Here is a 7,033-nt window from a genome sequence, read left to right as displayed (position 1 = left end):
CCCAAATTTGTTGTACACGGTGCCATAAATGTAACAAACAGGATATCCAAAAATAAAACTCAAATTTTTTAAGTTTGCATTGTCCCCTTAGGTAAAATTTTGTGGTAAGGCAAGTGAGCTAGCTCATGACCATAGCCATGGCATACATTGTTCAAATGGCCTCAAACCGTTCCCCTTTAGCCAAGTTGACCCACACCATCCATCCACCCTTGACCCCACCTTGGTTCGTTAGTTCTCCAACAAGTCCCTCCCTCCGTATGCCAAGCATGTCAAAGCGACACATGGCTACCCGTCTTGCACACCGAGATTGTGCATCATGCACTAGTGCCAGCAAACATGTCCAGCTGAGCATCTTTGCCCATCGTGGAGACTACCACATGGTCTAGATCGAGGTGGCTAGCGGTGCATGTTGTCGGCCTGGCTGGCTAAGGGTGCATGATATGGGTCAACATGAATTGTATTGCATCACATCCAAATTCCCCTGTCCGGTACCAGACGCCGGAGGCCCGGAGCAGCACGTGCATGGTACAAGAATCTGCACGGTCGCTGGAGGATCTTGGATAAGACAAATTTGACCTAACCGCCATGGGGTAGGTGCATGTTGAAATTCAATATTTAGGAATTGTTAACAAAATAAAAACAACATTTCAATTGTTTGTACATGTGACACGTTCACATGCAATATGGCAACTAGTGCACTTTTGGAGGGGAAAAACAGGTGCACTCGTTCCACCGTGCCTCCCATGATTTTTCTTCCATGTATTTCGCCACAATATTGGAGGAAAAAAGAATGTGATTTTGCCTCAAAAAACGACTTGGGGAGAAATTCTCAACTAACCATATTTAGCTACTAGGTGGAGGTTGCCCCCCGTGGGGAGATTCGATCTACCTCTCCTTGATTTTAGGGTGAGTTCAACGTGAACGTGATGGTGAGAGGCTCAATGAGGAGCTTTGTGCGTTTACAACACCTTTGTTTTAGGAAAAAAATAAGCACCTTATAATGTGAAATTTTAAAATCCTTATTAAAACATGCTAAAAATTCTTATTTAAAAAAACTTGTTGTCTTGCCAGATAAAACAAACATAAATTATGGGGATAGTTTATTGCGTGGCCTTTCTGCCGCCCCTCCCTCCCATATTCGGGACATTTACCGCATTTGTAGGGTTGTAACCTCGAAAGTTCAAGATTTACGGCGGCCACATGAAATCATAGCAAGGATTGGGATGCAAGCCCCATGTTAAGCTCTTTGGTCCATATATGCACCATATGGTACCAAAGGGAGGGGTGGCCTCGACGCCGTCCCCTAGGCTATGATGCTCGTCAGCTGCCGTTATAATCCAAGCAAATTCGCGAGGGGCCGAAAATTCACGGGACCTGGCGCAAGTGTAATCATACGACCCCTATAGGGTGTGGTAAAACATCAAGAGCGGCATGCGTAGGCCCTCACATAGGCTGTGGGCAACCGGGGCCATATCCCATGCTGGATCAAGCCACGGAGTGGGAATGCGTCCATCCCGTGAAGGGAGTGCGGGGCCCATTCCTTCATTTGCCTCAAATCTTGTTGCCGCGTGATGTTAGACCTAGTAACCAAGGACCGTCTCATGCATCGCACTCAGCTAGAACCACAACATGCATGCACACATGGCCACGTATGAGTCTACATGGCGGGGATGTGGTTCGGGGGCTGGCACAAGTGTCGCGGGTCATGTGTCTAGGTGCTACTCCACTTGGGTCTAAACAGCGGGGGTGCATGGTTTGGATCTAGCTACCGAGAGGTAACGCGTCCGGTTTGTGCCTAGGAAGTGCATCATGGGGCCTGGCGTGGTCTCATCATATGAGCCATGAAGGGTATGGTCAAACACCGAGAGGGGCATGCATAAACCCTCACGCGGGCTAAGTGTAAACGAGGCCATATCGCATGTTGGATCTAGCCAATAGGAGGGAACAAGTCCGGCATGCGGACGGTGTGCGGGGCTCGTTCCTTTACTTTCCTCAAAATTCGGTGCCGCTTGATGTGGGCCCTAACCACAAAGGCCCGTCCCATGCATCACACTCACTTGGACCCACACCGTGCAAGCACACTTGGCCACGTAGACACACACCGATAAACCTTGACAATAGCTAGGGTTTAATAATTATTGATTCATTTTACCTAATCGGTACAACATAGCTATCGATGAACAAAAAAGCTAGATGCCATGTGAAATTAAATGTGCCAACTGTCCCTTCTAGTATTTTTTTTCAATAGTTCTCCCTTCTAGTATTTAGTAGTACTGCGCAAAACAAAAAAAAATGTCCCTCCTATTTTGGTGTTCTTTTTTTTAACACCCTATTTTGGTGTTCAGTTTATGTTGCCACATTTGTGGACCGACATTGTGCACTTTTTCTTTTGCTTGGTTGGATGATTGGTTGGTTCGGGCAAATCTCTGGGTGTGCACGATGCCGTGTACGTGCATGTTTCTACCTAAATTTCAAAAGTGGCGAATTGTGCGCGGCCTTGACCTCTCTCTTCCAAACAAATTGAATTTTCACTCCCCAAATCTCGCTCCCGCCTCCAGCGTTCGATCGCCTCTGCCTATCCACCCACGTCTTTGTCGCCGCCTACTACTCGCCGCCGCCAAAAAGCCCACATTCTTGCTGGCGAGGATGATCCTACCTGCCGGAGGAGGGTGCGTGGCTGGTGTGCTCCGTGCAGCGGATGTGGACCCCATGAAGGAACTGGTCGACAAGGACGTCGTCGCCGCCGATTCGCAGCTGCAGCTGGTCCAACACAGCACCAACGGCGACGAATCGGTTAGTGTCTGCAGAGATTAACCCTAGAATTTGCCTTCTCGAAGTTAACCCTAGAAATTGCTCTCTTGTTATTCCTCGCTATTCGTACAGACAATCGTACCATTCGCTTTTTTATTAATCTTACGGTTATCAGTCCTAGGGTTTGCAAATTCAGATGAATGGATCATTTGTATTCCATTTTATGCCTGTCTTTCATATAACCAAAGTTTTAGAAAACCAATACAAAGAAAAAAAATCCATTTATGCTTGCCTTTAATATAATGTACAATTCGCTGGCATGAGATTTTTTTCTTCTAATACCAGATTGTAGATTTGGAAGAATGGGAGAACTACCTACAGCTGAGGGAATCTTTCAGAAAGAAAATCTTCAAGTGGCTCATGTCTGCAAAGATTGTGTACCGGCGTAACGGTCGCTATAAATGCCCGTTCTGCAAGAAAGAGAGCCAGCATTCCAAACACAGCAATTGCAGCTTACATAAAGAGGTGGCATCTTAAGGCAAAACATGCTGAGTTGGCCAACAAATTGGGGAGGGTGAAGACCTAAAAGCATATAGTCATGTTTATTTTTTGTGTTCTATCGACACCAAATGTAAAAAATTATGGGCCCACATGAACAAGTATCAATCTTTATCTCCTTCGACGGTCAGTGCCACATTGGCCAACATGAACAAGTGTTGATCTCATTGGACTTACATCCTGGCCTTTCGGGTAGGACGGGAAGGGTCCGTCTCGAAGCATGTTTTTGTCGACATCCTTGAAGTGGACCAACAACCTTGTACCAACATGACTAGCATCCTTGACAAGTTTCATAGCTTTTTGATGTTGTAAGGATTTTCTACGGCTTTCGCATCGATAAATCATACAATACTTACGTTTTTTTTTCTGCGCCTATTTTTTTTCTACGCTAGAGGGTGGGTTGCCATGCATGCGCGTCGTTGGGCTGTGTAAAGAAGCCCACCCGTTGGACCGAGCGATGTCCGCCGCCGTTGCATGCGCCCGAGCGGGCCTATGTTGCATGTGGTTGCATGCATGCGCCCGCTTCAGCCTACGTGGCATGCGTGCACATACGCGAAGGAGCACGCGCCGCAGAGCCGTCCCCGCTTGACCCGACCGACGGCACATAGGGCAGCACTTAAACTTCGCATTTAGATTCACACTACAGTTTTCCACGCGTGTACACTCCGGATGCCGTGGTGGGTGGAAAACTTGTTCACATTTGACCCCATTACTGCCACGGTGGCTATTTAAGCCACCTATCATGTTCCTCTTCCTATCACACCCTTCATCCATCTCCCATACTCTCCCACCTGCAATTTGCGTCTGCCCTTCTTCTTCTTCTTCACCACAAACAGCCCCCAGAACCAGCCCGCCGCAGCCATGCAATACACCGGGCCAACCTACCGCTTCCCCCCACCGTGCCGGAGATGCTCTACCCCGCCGGGGTGTACGTCGAGAGCACCCTTCGTGTGTGGGCGATGTCAAGGTGGAGGGGCGCAAGGGGGGTCATTGACTTATTCCTTCAGGCCGGCTACGGGCACCTCCCCCGGGGATCTCCAAGGATGTACTGAGTCGAGGAGGTCATCCACAACGGGGTTGTGGTTGCTATCCTTGCCCACTTCACCAACCCCTTCGACGCGTTCTACCTCCTCGGCCGCGTGTTCTGGTGTGGCTGCGAGTTCATAGCTTTTACCACCCATAACATCTTCACGGACTACGACAACGTCTTCCCCACCGAGGAGCGCATGTACACTCTGTCGTACCCCATCAACAACACCGCGGAGGAGCTGTGAAGGGCGCCCGGAGGAGGAGCGAGGAGGAGACTGGTGGAGAAGCTGTGGCCATCTATCTATCTATCTATCTATCGTTTTTAGCTAAAAAATCTAGTATATATCTATATTTGTCTTGGTGTTATTTAAGTTGTAAGCGTACTATATATGTCATGTTGTGGGCTTTGGTTGGCCCGAATTATCTATATTTATTATACAAAGTTTTACAGTGGTTGGGCTTTTTTGGAACCATTTTAATCTATGGCATTTTAGTCATAGGAAAAAAATTGTCTAAAAAAAAGTCATCGGAAAGAAACAATCACGCGCCGCCCCTCTCATCCAATGCAGAACCGCCGCCGCCAGGGTCCTCTCCTCTTCCATCACCATTACACAACCGTAGGCATCTCCTCCCTCTCATGCATTCCAAATCCACGGCAGCCATCTCCTCCTTCTCGCCGCCGCAACTTTGCTCGTCTCCTCTTCCACATCCACATCCACCCCACCCCCTCTTGATGGAGCAGGAGATCGAGCAGATCCCCGGCGGCGACCAGCACAAGATGGCCAGGTTGACCGAGATCTTTTCTTGGTTTGACAACACACTGCAAATGTGCTGGATGGCGATGGCCACCACGAAGCAAATGTCGAAGAGAGAAAAGAATAAGCTTTGCCCCCCGTCCTCACAACCGATCAACAAGATCGAGATCCTCCTCTGGGCGATGGAGCAGGCCGATTCGTCCAGCCCGTGGGTCAGGCGGAGGTGGTGCGCGTTAAGATCCAGGGTAGAGCATCCACTGGATCAGGAAGCCACCGTGCACGAGGTGCCGTTGCAGATTGTGCAGCCTCCAACGGAGTCACCGGAGACTTCGAAGCGCAAGAGGAGGAGGACAGTGGTGGCAACCTCGCTTCCCCGCCGTTCTCCACGCTTCCCTCGCCGCTCCCCTTGTCTGAACGGCGGCAGTACCTTTTTTAGAGTAAGCTTCCCCACTCCTAATCTTCCTACTGCTCGTGCTTACAGTTGTGGTGGTAGTGATTATGATGTATATGAACCTTAGGCTAAATTTGTACTGTTGTAGTGGTAGAATTTGATGTTCACCTGCACTTCTACTCCAAAAATTTGTTATGCGTCTTTCTATTATTAAGTGCTTGATACTATATTTGAACCTTTTTTGAGTTGTTGATTGCTTTTTGGTAGAGCTACCAGTTCTTATGGAGATGCTCATGTTGTATGTCTTGTTCTCCATGATTTGTACTAGCATTCTGTGCAATTAGATGCCATGACAAGCCATGTAGCATATTTATTTATTGCCTCCAACATGCCATCATTTTACTCTATGCATCTCAGCAAGTATAAATCTGTCAGCTATAAAACTTTGCGAATTTCCTTGATGGTTCCCACTAAACTAACCCCCCCCCTTTTGTTTTCAGAGTAAGCCACTGACATCCGGGTCCCACGGCAGTCACACACAGAGAAATCCTCCCAGCCATGTGGCCCCTGGCCCACCTGGTAATCCTCGATGGCTAGCCAACCTCGGTGTGCCTCTACCAATAACAGCAGCCCTTTCTGTTATAAAACTATGCAACTTTGCTTGAAGGTTGCCACTAAAAATATAACTCCTATGGCCATGCTTCCTAAAAATTATTTGCATTATGTTGTCAATACTTTCATGCCATGCCTTTTGCTGCTATGACAAGTTTATGTTGCATGGTAAAATCTTGCTCTAAAGTGGTCATGTTAATATAATTGTTTGATGTTAAAAGTAAGTTGCAACTTGTCAGCTTGGTTTTGTTTGCTTGTTGTAACCATCATGTCGACACTGCTAGTCATTATAACTGTTTCAGCATAACTGTAATTTTTACTAAGTCCTAATCTGTAACAGCAACTTTGCCATTCGTGTTTCGTAGGAAAAAAAATTGGAGTTCACAAGGCTGGAGAGCTGGAGTTGTGAGGCTAGGAGGCTGATGGCGCTGCTGCTGGCTGATCCTTCTTCTTCCAGCTTTTGTTCCTCCTTTTCTCTCTACTCGTTGGATTCCTGGGCTACATCCCTATGTGTTGTTAATGTATTAAGTTGATCCATTGAATTTGTAGTATTAGGTTTAATGTGGAAGTACCTTAATCTTTACGAAAGAGATGTTGGTTCTATGACTGATAATTTCTAGGTGCATGCTTAAATTCAATATTTAGGGATTTTTTTAATTGTTTGGATTGCTTACCACATGTGTCACGTGGTCAATATTTAGGGATTATTAAGATATGAAAACAATAATTCAATTGCCTATGTAAATGTGTACAACATAATTTTCAAGATAAATTGAAACATGACACGTGCACATGCAATTTGCCAACAAGTCCAGTTGTAGTAGAAAAAGACAGCATGTGCACGTATCCAACCGTGCCTCCTACGATTTTGTTCCATGCTTTTGTCGCCACATGTCTTTGCAAGTACAAAAATATAAGGTGATTTTCTCATAATAAA

The sequence above is a fragment of the Aegilops tauschii genome, chromosome 4 (assembly GCF_002575655.3).
Source record: "Aegilops tauschii subsp. strangulata cultivar AL8/78 chromosome 4, Aet v6.0, whole genome shotgun sequence".
NCBI classification, from domain to species: domain Eukaryota; kingdom Viridiplantae; phylum Streptophyta; class Magnoliopsida; order Poales; family Poaceae; genus Aegilops; species Aegilops tauschii.
Note: the sequence above shows the minus strand (reverse complement) of the source record.